We start from the raw sequence: 15,352 nt of genomic DNA on the forward strand, positions 1-15,352 counted from the left end.
CTGTTATGTGTGTTAAAAAACATGCCTTGTTTCCTCTTGTGAAAAAAGACACACTTATAAAAGCTTAAGTAAGAAAGTTGTCAGTGCCCTTGTTGGGGTATGTGATAAATACAGTGGTTATCTACTGTGCTGGAAAATACATTGGTTGTCTGGAGTACACAGATGTGATCTGTATGTCACATTTTAGGAGGTACAATGAAAGGCAAAGTGATCTCATTTGCATACATATTTATTTATACATATTTATTGCCAAAGCAATAAAGTCACTTCTTCCCTAGAAATACATGCCTTACATAATTGAAGTGATTGGTAAAAAAGTAGAGGCATGATGGTTATGAATGTTGATATGTTTAATGAGGTGCCTTTTGTCCCCTGATGCATCAGTAGAGGGAAAATGGAGGCCTCACACCAGTTGTTATTTCTGAGGGGGTGGCACCATTTTATAGCAATAAGCCCTCATACAGTGTTGAGTTCAAATCCTATTACCCTTCCTTATTAGCTGTGTCACATCAAGCAACTTAAACTGCCTGAGTCTTAATTTCTTCACTTGTAAAATGGAGGATAAGAACACGTACCTTATGATGCTAAGGATTGAGTGAGTGATCTCTTGGCACAATGGCTGGCACATACTAAGTGTTCCGTATTTGCTGGCTTAAAAAAAAAAAGAAAAATTATGATGTGAACTACCACTTTCGATGTTTTGGGGGAATTTGTTACTTTAAATTAAAAAAAAATTCTTATCCAAAATTACCTTGTCTTGGATCATTCCATAAAAATGAGATCTTTTTTTTTAAAGGGAGATAGTAACCTTGTAAATTCATAAACTTATATGAATCAAGAAAATTAAATCAAGAAAGAGCAACACTCTCTGAGCTCATTTTCCTTAGAAGTTCCTCAAACTGCCTTCAGACCTACCTTATTTTGACTACCTTAAGCTATGGAAAGAGCAAAATGTAGACATTTAATGTCGTCTCAAATGTCCAGAGCTTACCATGCTCCGAAGTGTCTAGAAATAAGAAGTACTCCTTAGGTTGTTATGAGATGCAACTTTGATTTCACAATTTTGGGAAGGTGTGATAACTCAAGGAATTCAAAGCAGAGCTGCAAAACAGACTTCACCTTTCCGGGGTCTTAACACTCCCCCTCCTTGAATTGGACACATAGCGGGTGGTGCGTCCTTCTTCCTGAGAAGTCCAACTACATGGGCTGGGGACATTTGCCTCCTCAAAGAGTTTCTCCCACGCCAGCAGTATAAAACAATTAATTTTAACTCTGATAGAAATCTTCAGTTTGTAATGGAAAACATGTGTGCTGGGGTTGAGTGCAGTTGCTGCTGCCAAGCTGTGTGTGGCAAGAGTGAATCTCCACTGAGCTCCAGAGCATTCCTGACTTTATGGCAAGTCTCTCCACTGGAGTCCTTATTAATAGGCTTTAGGTAGGTGGCTTTTTAGTGATCGACTGCAGAGCAAAAAGCTTTTTGTAAAAGGTTTGAAAGGCAGCATTCAAGCCCTGGAGGGAACAGGTTTTAATTTTGTGGTGTTTTGATTTTAAATGATATTTGACGGTGTGGCTTTGCCATTAAATTTCTCCAATTGATGCTAGCAGCATCCCTGGACTTGTGAGGGACACTACCTCACAATGTAGCAATTACTGATTTATGTTTCAGTGATAAGAATGTGTTTTATTGTGGTCATAATATTTGTTCAATTTAACTACTATGTACTGTAAAGTATCATAAAAACTTCTCTTCTGATCAAATGTTATGAGACAAAGGATCATGAGCTGCTCTTGATGCATGTCCTCTCTGTCCGTGCTATCTGTGGGCATGCCACCACAAAGAGAGGACAGACTATGGTCCTGAGGGTGAATTTCTGCATCCTCCTACACATATTTTAAAGTCAGTTCCCAATATAGGTCGTTTAAGCATATCTGATGCTTTCTTATCATTTGTTGGACTCTTTTTCAAGACTATTATCTATCCCTTTATAAAAAAGTTTAGAAAGACTCTTCATTTCTCATGGCTAGATCTCAACTTCTCATCCATCTTTCCCCAGACAGTCTCTTGGGAAGTTGTGAATCTCACTGAGTTTTGCTGTCAACATTTGAACCTGACTTAGGTTCATGTATATTCCATGACCACAGCTAAGGAGAAGGGAAAACCAAAGAGATCTTTCTTATCTTTTATTTTGATCTTTTATTATTAGGTGCCATGGTGAACCTCAACTAAGTAGGCAGGGCTATTACCTCGATGCTAGATCACCACACAAGTTCTAGGGAAAGGACTTCTCATCTGTCCTTAAACCGCCACTGTTGGGAGTGATCTCCCTTGGTTCAGATTCTCCAGCAGTTCTCCATAGCCCTCTGAGTCAAGTCTATGCACCCTTAGTGATCCAGCACCTGATTATGTCTTTAGGCTCATCTCTAGGACTACCCCACTTCACCCTCACTATCTGTTTTACCCACTACTCTAACCTCCAGTCATAGGGAACTACTTGAATTCTCCAACAGATTCACCATGTCATATTCTTCAAACCCAGCATCTTCTGAGAAGCCTTTCCTGCTGCCTCAGTGAGCTTCAGTAGCATCCAGTGTGGACCAACTGGAGCTGGGTAGGTGAGGGAATACATTAGATACTGCAATGGAACCATCTTAAGAGGGTTCTTCTAGGTGCCAGTCCTGTCCATTTCAATGTGAAATAGAACAAGAAATTATTTGTAAGCCTATTTACCTCTCCTGATAGAATGAAAAGAATCACATTTTCTGTATATGCTGTATTCCCTCTTCCATCTAGGACTGAGCTGAGACTGGTTTGTTTCTCAGCAGAACCTACTGAGGAAATCCCAGGATTGAGGGAGAAGAGTAAAACTATTTTATTGTGTAGTTGTTGGGTATTCCTTTGTCCCTTTTCTCCTGCAAAATGTGGTGACTTGTATGCTGGGTAGTGGAAAATTCCTTCATTGTTCAGGCCTAGGTAAAGAGGGAAGCACAGATGCAGACAAGGATGAGACATGTTCAATGGCAGGCATTGCTTCTGGGCAATAATTTGTATTTATCTTTTGAGACTATGTAGATATTTACGTTCACAAATGAAGAGTTTACAAAGCTGATCCCTCTATAGATTTTAAATGTAATTTTTGTTAAAATGCCAACAGTTCATTATGTTTTAAAAATTAATTATTGAACCTCTAATAACTTAATTTGTAATCATTAGGCCTAATAGTCATGGAGGGATCATGGAAGGGAGTGGGGAGATAGACTGAGGCAGGGTAGCACTGTGGTAAAGCAGTGGGCTCTGGAGACCTGCTGTGTGGCCTTAAGCAAGTTACTTGGCTTCTCTGTGGCTTAGTTTTCTCATCTATGGAAATGGGAAACGATAAACATATCCATCTCACAGAGTTGTTATGGGGAACTTATGTGTTAATTCATGTAATGTGCTTACATCAGTATCTGACTGTTTAGTTTAGTTTAGTTTAGTTTAGCTAATACTTACTGAGCACTTTCTATGATATTTTGGTCACTTATTTATTTATTTTTTAAAGCATCTGCTTGTCTTTAAATACTTCTAAAGAAGTACCAACCATGTCTGTTCACGTGCCTTTCTCCCCACTAGACTCTGAGTTCCTTTAGCTGTCTTTGTATCTGTAGCACTTACTGTGCAGGAAACATCCATAGTTATTTCTTGAATGAATTAATGAGTAAATGGTAGTGAACTACTGCTTCTTCCTGCTTTCTCCTTCATTATGGAAGAATGAAAAAGGAGTGTGAGTTCTGCCACAGTGTATGATTACTCTCTGGGGGTTGTCCAACCACAGCAATTAACAATTCACAAAGATGATTAATCTTACACGGCTGTGCTAGTAAAATAACTTTGATAGGCTCATTGAACGGGAATTTCCCTAAAGGGTCATAGAAGCCATCTTCCTGCTTTTGGGCAGGTGGTTCTAATATAATGTAGGAATGTTAGCTGTGTACTGTTTTTAATAAATCTCCAAGAGAGAGAATTTCTTCTCTTCCTTGGTGCTAATATATAATAATTTAGTGGCCTATATCTCTTAGATAGGAATGTCAATGGGTAGTTTTAAAGGCATTAAAGATTTAGGTGAATTACAATGAAAATGAATGTCAGACTTTGGAATGAATTCTCATTCAAGTAGCTGTCTTTCCTACTTCAGAAATTCTTTGAAAATAAAGCTTGATAAGTATCAATCCTATGTTGTTTAACTGGAATCCTATGTAAGAGGTCTATTGATATACCGATTGATGTTCCTGATCCGGTCTTTATTGAGTGCCTTCTCTGTGCTAGGCACCAGGCTCTCAGGGCTAGGCTATAGTAGCGTGTACTGTGCATATGGTCCCTGCCCCTTTGGAGCTTGTACTCTAATGATAAAGCTAGACTTTGAACAAGCAATTAAAAAGGCACTATGTATTTTACAGAAGATCTTGGTCAAGGGAATCTTTCTGGGAGAATGACCTTTAAAGAACAGAAAAGGGGAGAAATTCACTCAGACAAGGATGGAGAAGTAGGCAGGGGTCAGATCATGCCAGCTTTTACAGGGCACATGTGGTGGCATTGGATTGCGTCCACTTAGCTAAGCTGAACCGTATGTCCCAGAAATCCCTTGCTTGTATGACTCTGGGTTGGTTAGGCCGCCAAAGACATTTTGCAGGAGATTTAGAAGGCAGAAGTGAAGCACCAGCCATACTTTTCATGCACTGAAGGTTGGTGCAGGGCTTCCTGTGCTGCGGCGGATTGTGCATGCTGTCTTAGATCCACTAGCTCACCTTAATGGTGTGAGGCAGCACCTGGATCTACTGCTCCTCAAGCTCCCGCCAGATCTCCTACTTCAGCTTCTTCATGTCCTGGGCCATGAGGGAACAGCTGCATGGCCAAAGTTGAAATTGGAGGTAGTGAGAGGCAGACGTGGGTTCCAATTTGTCCTTGTGGATTCCAGTTCATCCTCATGAGTTGCAATTTGTTCTTGCTCTCATCCACATCCAGCTGGCCTTCTGATCACCAGCCTTTCTGATCTATGATAACTTCAGGCTCAGAACTAGATACAGAGGCAATGGCCAAGATAGACTACTCCATCAGCTCCCACAATTGTGTAAGGCCTACTCCTTCTACGAAAGCACTTTCTTTATTATAGTGGTTCTTCTTGTCTGGCTGATATACCATGAAAATAATTTTGATGCCCTTGAAACCTCCAAGTGGAGGTGTTTTTGTTTCTTTCTCTTCACTTCTGACCAATAGCTTGTAATGTATCCATATGGCATTTTGTGTTGTTTTTTTCCCCTTCTCCTTCTTGAAATCTCTCCAGGATTATGTTACACAGTCTCATCTCTGTCAATTTCTAATATTTAGGTATAGGGTCTTCTCTGCAAAGGGAGAAGGTGGTCATCATTGACCTTGCTAGGTTGTCTTCCTCATCTTTGTCCTTACCTGGGCCTCTTAATGGAAGACAAAAGGCAATGCAAGATGAACGTCCACAGGGACATCTTTTTGTTTGGGTTTTCATGGATTGTGATCACCAAGAGTTTCCTAACCTGCTTCTAGAGGAAAAATGATTGTTGGCCTGAACTGTCCAACCAACCCTTTATGTCTTGGAGGATAAAGATAATTAAAATGGACAATAGTGATTTTCCATTTCCTCTGGCTGGATATGATATTAATACCCGTGACCAAATAGGAATTTATTGATATCAATTTTCATAAGTCACCTACCAAGTTTGGATGCAAACCAGTAACCTCAAACTCCCCATGTACAAAGCTGAACTCTTACTCGTTCCTTTCAAAAATCTGCTTTTTCTCCAGTATTCATTATCTTAGTTAATGACACTGGTATTCATCCTGTTATCCAAACTGGAAACTTGGGACCCATTCTTGCCTCATCATTGGAGACATAGTATCCCATCACTAACCTCTAGATCCATAAACTTCATTTTCTGTTCTTGCCTTACCTTCCTTCCTCTGAATAACAAGTCAGACTGGTCTAAGTGTGCTGGTTTATTTACTCATTCATTTAACCAACCTTTGTTCCTACTGTATGCCAGCCAGTGAACAGAGTACTGGGGATGCAAAGCCCAACAAGTTGGAGTCCTTATGTTACAGTTTATATTTTAGTGAAATTATGGACAAATTATTAGGCAGTTGTAATCCAGAGTGGGAACACGTGTGAAGGAAACCTAACCCAATCTTAAGGAATCTGAAAGGCTTGCAGAGGACTGATATAGTAAGAGTGAGAAGGTGAGGGGATTTGGAGGGGAGGGAAGGAAGAGAGGAATTACTTTTGCTAAGGAGACATGATTCCTCAGAATCCTCTATTCCATGGGAGCAGGGAAATAGGGGAAGTCTTCAGCTTGTTCTTTCTTTGAGGTTTGTTTGGGATGTGTTTTTTCCAATATTTTGCATCTAACTTTGTTTCTGGATGTGTGTGTGTGTGTGTGTGTGTGTGTGTGTGTGTGTGCACTTACCTATCTCCTTACCTCTTTTTACCTATTTCATCCCTAATGTCCTCAGACCACAGAAAAAATTGAATTAGATAGGGTAAGATGCTGGGACTGGATTCAAACATGCTTTAATTCTCTACAAGTACCTGATTATGATTTAAGGGAGACACTGATTAAAAACACAGGGAGAATGGGTCTACATTTTAAGGCACCAACATGCAGGGGCAAATGTGCTTGAAAATGATAGTTCAAAAAACATTGCTCCTGAGGTATGTATGCAGCTGTGATTGGCAAGAACAGCACAGAGATTTTTGTGTCAGTGTAGGACAAAGCTGAAGTAACCTGATATAGACAATATGAGAAACTTCCCTGAGATTTCCAAGGAACACTCAGGTGATTCAGATGCAAAAGTCCACAGAGCCCAGTTTTAAGAAACAGTGCTCTAAAAGAATCAGCTTAAAATGAGATATTTAATTTCTTTTTTTTCTGTGTCCCCATGGAATTGTTTTCCATTCGTTTTTGGCTCTTCCTGAAGACATTTCCACGTGACGACATAGGGAGAGCACATTTGCAAATCACATTCAGGGTGGTGCGAGATAATGAAATTGAAGTGTCAGCAGTTTGCAAAAGGAAAGCTTTTTTTTTTTTTTCCCTCTCAAGCTCTGTTATTACCTTATTCAATTTGCACTTTATTTTGAAGCACATGTATAGAAATAAGCAAATTATTAATTCAAGCTTGTCTTCAATTTTGTGCTTGGCCTGCAAACCTCTAACATCTCTCCCAGTTCCCCAGGTGGACTGCTGAAGGCTTGGTGATAGGTTGAGGTGGTCATATTCATTATTCAATATGAGCTGCAAGCAATTTGATATTTCACGCGAGCATGTGGCAGAGCTGAGAGAGGGGTGGGGGAAAGTGTCATTCAGGGGAATACAGTCTAGGCTGCTACCATTTTCATGTTTAGCTGAAGGCTTAACATTAGCTGTGGTCACAGATTCCAAGGATAAGGATAATTCCATTGAGAATTCTGGTTACAACCAGGTATTTTTGTCTCTGTGACCTGTCCTATTTCTCTGCACAGGAGAGCACATCTTGAGCCAGGCCATATGCTCAGCGTCACAGGGCTTTGTGTGTTCCATCTGGAGCACTGGGAATAATGAGATCCTGAGCAGCAAAGGGCAGAGTTCCTGGAAAGCAGCCATACTTGGTGGAGGTGGGGAATGCTCATGGCCCGCGGCTCCTGGGGCTCTGGAAGCATTTCTAGATGGCGTCTGCGTCGTCTGTCAGCGCCTCCATTCCACTGCTGGGCACTCACACCGTTTGAAAGAGCCCTGGACCTTATGCCCAGTTATAAGAGAAATGTGCCCACAATCTTCCTTCCTCACACAGCTAAAAGTGTCTTTTTTTCTGCTCTGTAGTTGTAGGTTGCCACCAGGCTTTAGGATTACAGAATGTTAGAACAAAAAGGTCATTAGAGTTCACTTGTTTTAGTGTCCCCATTTTTACCATTTGGAAACTTGGGGTTAGAGAAGTTAGGTGATTCATCCAGGGACACACAGCTAGTTAGATACAGCCCAGGGACCAGATCCCAGATATCTGGATTCCACAATTGAGTGATCTTTCTACTAAGAAAGCAATACCCAGAACACCTGGAGAGCTCAATTTATGTGTGCCGACAATGAAAGTTTTTTGTAATCTATCATATTCTCCCCAAATGTTTAGTCCAAGACATATTCATTTTCAAAACCTTCACCATCAGACCTCAGCAAATGCCTTCTTGACTATCTGAGAGAGCGTGCCTGCAGCTTTTGGAGTTCTGGAAGCTGAATGCCTATGCCACCTCCCCGCCATGCTTTCCCTGTGTTTTGTGGGTGGATGGCTCGGGTCTTCCATGGCTGATCTGTTAACTGAGTAATATCAGGGGTCACTTTGGGATGAGAACAGTCTGTGTGTTTAGAATAAACAATGTAAATTGTTATTGAGTTATCAGGAAAAATTAAAATGAAAGAAGTCCTCACCCCAGCCATTTTAAATGGTTTCCTTAAGCAACAGGCCTGTGGTTGAGGGTCTAGGTTGCTCCTCTGACTTACTTTGCTTGCTGCAGACTAAAACGACTACTTAACTGGCAGGCAAGGACACTCAGGGCACAGACAGTGCAGCTAAATAGTACAGGAAATAATGGTGTTTTAGCTGAACTGCTGGGGCAAATTAACACAACACTCTATTAGGGTAAAAAGTGAGGTTAGAAACAGGAAGGCTTACGAATCTGTATGTCCTGTATGTGCGCCGTAATAGGCTTACGAATCTGTATGTCCTGTATTTTTGAGCTATGAGATAAATCTATAAAATAATGAGATCAACCTCACTAAAAGTGAGGTTAGAAACAGGAAGGCTTACGAATCTACTTTCCTTAGAGCAATGTTAAGGAGCTTCTGAATTCCCATTGTGTATTTGCTTTAGCTCTCAGTTTTCATACACACACACACACACACACACACACTTGCTCACACAGACATCTGCACACATACTCACATTCACTCACACACACAGTTGTGTTTATTGTCAGACTCTAGGTGCTGCTCTAAAGCAGTGGTTTTCCCAGTGTGGTCTGAGGAAACCTGGGGGTGCTGAGATTAAGGGATTCTGTAAAATCAGACTGTTTTCTTTATAGCATTAAAATATTATCTGTCTTTCTCACTCTCATTTTTCATAGTGTACAGTGTTTTACAGAACACACAAAACAGGAGCAGGTGTGAGAATCTGGCAGTTTTAAGTCAGAAATTAAACGGATGTGCAAAGATGTAAAACAATGTCATATTCTAGGTAAATTTTGTTTTGTTCTGCAAAATGTAGTCATTTACATAAAAATATGTTATTTATATTAACGTGTAGTGGGGTTATTATTATTTTTAAATGAATCAACAGACATTTTTCCACATTTCTCAGTTTAAATTTCTTATACGGTAAATATCAATAGTTATAACTCATGAAAACAAAAGTTCTTTGTAGTCCTACATAATTTTAAAAGTGTAGAGGAGTCCTGAGGCCAAGCATTTAAGAATTGCTTCTCAAAAGTGATGAGACTTTCTCTCAAACAGACGCTGTAGCATACATCAAGTGAGGGTTTCTCCTTTCAAAACAGTCACTTTGAAATCCTATATTCCTAGTTTAGTGATGTCATTGCTCAGTCCACTTTTAAATCTTCTGTTTTAGAGCTGTCTTGTTGGCCAGTTTTTTATTTCATTTTCAAACTTTGTTTTTGATCCATAATGCTTAATCTCCATTGATAACCTACATTGCTAATCAAACAAGGCTTCAAATGACTTTGGATTCTTTGCAACAATAAAATCCATTACTCAAGGGACCAACATGTGCAACCAGTAACGTTGTATTATATCAGAAGGATATACCTGAGTTCAGAATGCAGCTCCTCGAAAGGAGCTACAAAAATGTTTTGATAAAAGCAGTATCATGGGAATTACATATCTTTCTAGGATTCTGCTTTGAGGGAGATACCTTTTGTTGAGAATGTTTAAGTCCTGCCATATTTTTCAAAACTTGATCTCATTATTTTATAGATTTATCTCATAGCTAAAAAATACAGGACATACACCCACATGGAGTTTTTATTTTCAAGCTGAGTGCATTTTTCTATGCTACAATAAAATCTTATGAGTTGTCATATATCTTTTTGGTTGAGTAATAACTTTATCTTGTTTTCAGTGCTCTGTGATAATCTTCAGAAATAGATAAGTACAAGTGAATGCCTCACCCCACTGATGTCTCATTGACCTTCCATGGGACAGGAAGTCTGTTGGTGCTACTTTTATTTTTATTTTATTTTTTTAGTTGCACTGCATGGCTTATGAGATCTTAGTTCCTCAGACCAGGGATTGAACCCAGTCCCTCGGCAGTGAAAGCGCTGAGTCCTAACCATTGGACTGCCAGGGAATTCCCCTGTTGGTGCTACTTTTAAAAGGATGCATTATGTTTTCTGTGTTCATGGGAGCCTGCCTGGTGATTATATTTTAGAACAATTTGTACACTTCCTGGGAAAGAAAAAAATGGTAGCGTGCTTTGCAAATCTTTTAGGAAAGAGAAATCTCAGCATTTCTTTTTTTTTCTTTTTGCGGTACGCGGGCCTCTCACTGTTGTGGCCTCTCCCGTTGCGGAGCACAGGGTCCGGACGCGCAGGCTCAGCGGCCATGGCTCACGGGCGCAGCCGCTCCGTGGCATGTGGGATCCTCCCAGACCGGGACATGAACCCGCGTCCTCTGCATCAGCAGGCGGACTCTCAACCACTGCGCCACCAGGGAAGCCCAGCATTGTTTGTTAGAATCATCTTTCACTCAGTTGTGTAACATCCTTTGCAGGTGAATTACCCAGGGCAGTTTTGGTGGTGTCCAGGACAAGACTGAAGGGTTAAATGCAATCATTACTCTGAACAATGGAGGATTACCTATTCGGTCTTTTAGAGAGAGACACAGGGTATTGATCCAGTTCTGCTGTGAAGTTCTTTGTTTATCAATGAATTCTAAACAGAAAACATCTTGAAAACACCTTGAAGATGCAGGAGCAGAGGCATTTTCGGAAACATCAGGGATAGGCAGGCTTTTGAGTTTAAAAATGTAGGAGCCTACACGTACATCACCGAATTATCTAATGTTAGTACTATTTTTTAAAAATGGGAAACTACATGGGTTGATAGATTATAAACTGACTCATCCATTTACCTGCTTGTCTTCACTTTCCCACTTCTACCATTGCAATCTCTGGCACATGTGATTTACTTATAATGTGCTCAGTGAACATCACTGAAAACAGAAGAGGAACAGCTTAACACTTCTTCCAGTGTTTATTTTCTTGAAAACATTATATACATTAGAAAATTATTTTGTGTGTCTATATATCATTTTATATTTTGTATTCTTATATAGATTATATTTTATCACTTCTCAGTGAGACACAGAAGCTCAGGTCAAGTACTGTGGTTATAACCAAAAGCTAATGTCAGAGTTGAGATTCAGTCTTTTTGCCTCCAAAGCACAAACTCTTTGCATTACATCAAACTGTTTTTTTCCCCCAATAAAAGAGTCAGTTGAAATGGAAGTTTTTTGTTTTTAAGTGAACTAGTTTAAGCATTATTCTGAAAAATATATCGTGATGAACTGTGATGGTATGTTATGTTTCCCCATAATATACTGCTTAAGGTCATGACTGGATGGGTGATCATTGATTAGAGGATGGGGAACCTAGATATTTCCCTGGGGAAGGATCCACTTATTAATATGCATTTAAGGTTCCTCCATGTCTTTTCATGGCTTAATAGCCCATTTCTTTTTACCACTGAATAATATTCCCTTGTATGGAGGTACCAAGGTTTGTTTGCCCATTCATCTCCTGGAGGACATCTTGATTGCTTCCGTTGTTGGCAATTACGAATAAAGCTACTCCTAACATTTGCATGCGGGTTTCTGTGTAAACATAAGTTCTCAACTTATTTAGGTAAATATCTAAGAGTGTAACTGCTGGGTCATATAGTAAGATTATATTGAGCTTTATAGGAAACTGCAAAAGATCAGTGTTGTTTTTTTTTTAAATATTTTAACATCTTTATTGGAATGTGATTGCTTTACAATGATGTGCTTGTTTCTGCTGCATAACAAAGTGAATCAGCTATACATATACATATATCCCCATATCTCCTCCCTCCTGCGTCTCCCTCCCACACTCCCTATCACACCCCTCTAGGTGGACACAAAGCAATGAGCTGATCTCCCTGTGCTATGCGGCTGCTTCCCACTAGCTATCTATTTTACATTTGGTAGTGTATATATGTCCATGCCACTGTCTCACTTTGTCCCAGCTTACCCTTCCCCCTCTCCATGTCCTCAAGTCCATTCTCTATGTCTGCATCTTTATATCTGACCTACCCCTAGGTTCTTCAGAACCATTTTCTTTTTTTTTTAGATTCCATATATATGTGTTAGCATACAGTATTTGTTTTTCTCTTTCTGACTTACTTCACTCTGTATGACAGACTCTAGGTCCATCCACCTCACTACAAATAACTCAATTCATTTCTTTTTATGGCCCAGTAATATTCCATTGTATATATGTGCCACATCTTCTTTATCCATTCATCTGTTGATGGACACTTAGGTTGCTTCCATGTCCTGGCTATTGTAAATAGAGCTGCAGTGAACATTGTGGTACATGACTGTTTTTGAATTATGGTTTTCTCAGGGTATATGCCAAGTAGTGGGATTGCTGGGTTGTATGGTATTCTATTTTTAGTTTTTTAAGGAACCTCCCTACTGTTCTCCATAGTGGCTGTATCAATTTCCATTCCCACCAACAGTGCAAGAGGGTTCCCTTTTCTCCACACCCTCTCCAGCATTTATTGTGTGTAGATTTTTTGATGATGGCCATTCTGACTGGTGTGAGGTGATACCTCATTGTAGTTTTGATTCGCATTTCTCTAGTGATTAGTGATGTTAAGCATCCTTTCATGTGTTTGTTGGCAATCTGTATATCTTCTTTGGAGAAATGTCTATTTAGGTTTTCTGCCCATTTTTGGATTGCGTTGTTTGTGTTTTTGATATTGAACTGTATGAGCTGCTTGTATATTTTGGAGATTAATCCTTTGTCAGTTGCTTCATTTGCAAATATTTTCTCCCATTCTGAGGGTTGTCTTTTCATCTTGTTTATGGTTTCCTTTGCTGTGCAAAAGCTTTGAAGTTTCATTAGGTGCCATTTGTTTATTTTTGTTTTTATTTCCATTTCTCTAGGAGGTGGGTCAAAAAGGATCTTGCTGTGATTTAAGTCATCGAGCGTTCTGCCTATGTTTTCCTCTAAGAGTTTTTATAGTGTCTGGCCTTACATTTAGGTCTTTAATCCATTTTGAGTTTATTTTTGTGTATGGTGTTAGGGAGTGTTTTAATTTCATTCTTTTACATGTAGCTGTTCAGTTTTCCCAGTACCACTTATTGAAGAGACTGTCTTTTCTCCATTGTATATTCTTGCCTCTTTTATCAAAGGTAAGGTGACCATATGTGTATGAGTTTATCTCTGGGCTTTTTATCCTGTTCCATTGAAGATCAGTGTTTTTTAACTTAGAGTTTCAGAGTAATGGGGGAAAGTTGAGCTGGCTGTGCTTTGCTGCTGCTCCCAAAATTTAGACCAGAGAAGTTCTGATTTTATGAACTTTATTTATTGAGTTTCTGAGTAAGATTGCATTTACAAAAGGATTCTGCTGCTAAAAAAACAGTTTGAAAGCTGTTGAATACCTAATGTGCTATTACAAAGGTCCTTTTTCCCCACCTTCTCCTCTACTTTTGATCTTGACTGGGAGTACAATAGGTGAACTTTATTGCAAGGCAGGTAATTAGTAGGACTTTTGAATGTTACATTGCAGTAGACCCAGCGCTGATCACACTGGTGAGATGGCAGACAGACCTCTCCTGGAGAAAGATAACATGACAGTCTGAGAACAAGGAAATTGTCCTAACAATAGCATATGAGAGTGCTCTGCAGCAGAACATAACTCCCCAGAGGCTTACAACTATGCAGTTATTTGTCTAGATAAATACACACACCACCCACTTGTGTACACACCACTGATGACTGATATGTACAGCCTTAGTTGACTCTTTTATGTTGCTACAGAGACCGTGTCTTAGTAGTTGGTAGTGTAGCCTTAGGATGGGTTTAAATCCTAGTTTCACCACTAATTTCCCATCTGACCTTGGGAAATGATTGATTCTCTCTAAACCTCAGTTTAGTCGTCCATAAAATGAGGTGATGTTAGTATCTACCTTGTAGGGTTGTTGTGTGGACATAATGAGAAGATATATGTAAAGCCCAATTCCTAGCACATAGTAAGTTCTCAGTGAATGCTAGACATACAGAAAACTACCTTTCTTTTTTAAATTCCCATATTTTGGTTATTTTTCCCCAAATGAGGTTCCAGAGGTAGGATTAAGTAGGGTGGTGTTTAATAGCCTTCATGTTATCCCACTCAAGAATCCCTATCATTTTGGCAACTGGGTTTATTTAACCCCCATCCACCGCTCTCCTTACTTTTCCAGCTCAGTCCCTCCCAGATTTCAGTTCCATTCCTAACTCCAGGCAGATGGTTTAAAGGAGTCCAAGGACATGTGCTCATTGATCTGCTTGGTTGGTTTTTGCATCTGGTCTCATTCTGAGCCTGACAGTTCAGTTCTTCTGTGGCTGAGGCCCTGCCATGTGTACCTCTTTCTGAGTGATATTAGAAGAGTTTTTTTCCCCAGTGTTTTATTTCCTGCATTGTTTCTTGTCTCTGAACTGAAGTTCTCCCCATAGCTGAGTCATCATAAACCTGCACACACACACACACACACACACACACACACCTTTAATGACTCTCATTTGGCTGTAAGCTGATCACCTGCCATGTCCTGCCTAGACTGGAACACCAGTTGGCACTTGTTCTAATAGTTTTTTTTGCCTTTTATCCTGGTTTGGAGATGGCTTCATCTTCACCTGCGAGGTAGTCATCCCTTGTAGCCCAGCTCCATTTTTTTTTTTTTTTTTTTTTTTTTGACTTCTAGACTTTGATGTATCTTGCAATCTATTTGCTGGATGTTGACTCTCACTCTTTCCTAGTCTGACCTACTTGGATCCATTACTAGAACCTGAGCTACTGACCACAGACCCCAGTGTTACCAAAAGACATACCCTATAGATCTTATAAATTGATCAAAGAGGTAAATTGTGATATAAGGAGTGAATTATTCAGGACTTTGGCAGGAAACAGATGGCATATTCAAGATGGGTGATTGAGGAGAGATTAACAAATGGACTATTTACAAATGTGTGGGTAGGGTTTGGGAAAAGCAACTAAGCATAATGTATAACTGCTGTATT

The 15,352-nt window shown here is 39.7% G+C and overlaps 1 long non-coding RNA gene across 6 annotated transcripts in view; it reads left to right on the forward strand.

Moving 5' to 3' along the window:
* The window catches only part of LOC137225829 (uncharacterized), a 354,758-nt gene that overhangs the window by 94,757 nt on the left and 244,649 nt on the right, over positions 1–15,352 (forward strand). The gene's annotated exons all lie outside the window — the stretch shown is intronic.

Source organism: Pseudorca crassidens, chromosome 6 (assembly GCF_039906515.1).
Source record: "Pseudorca crassidens isolate mPseCra1 chromosome 6, mPseCra1.hap1, whole genome shotgun sequence".
NCBI lineage: Eukaryota > Metazoa > Chordata > Mammalia > Artiodactyla > Delphinidae > Pseudorca > Pseudorca crassidens.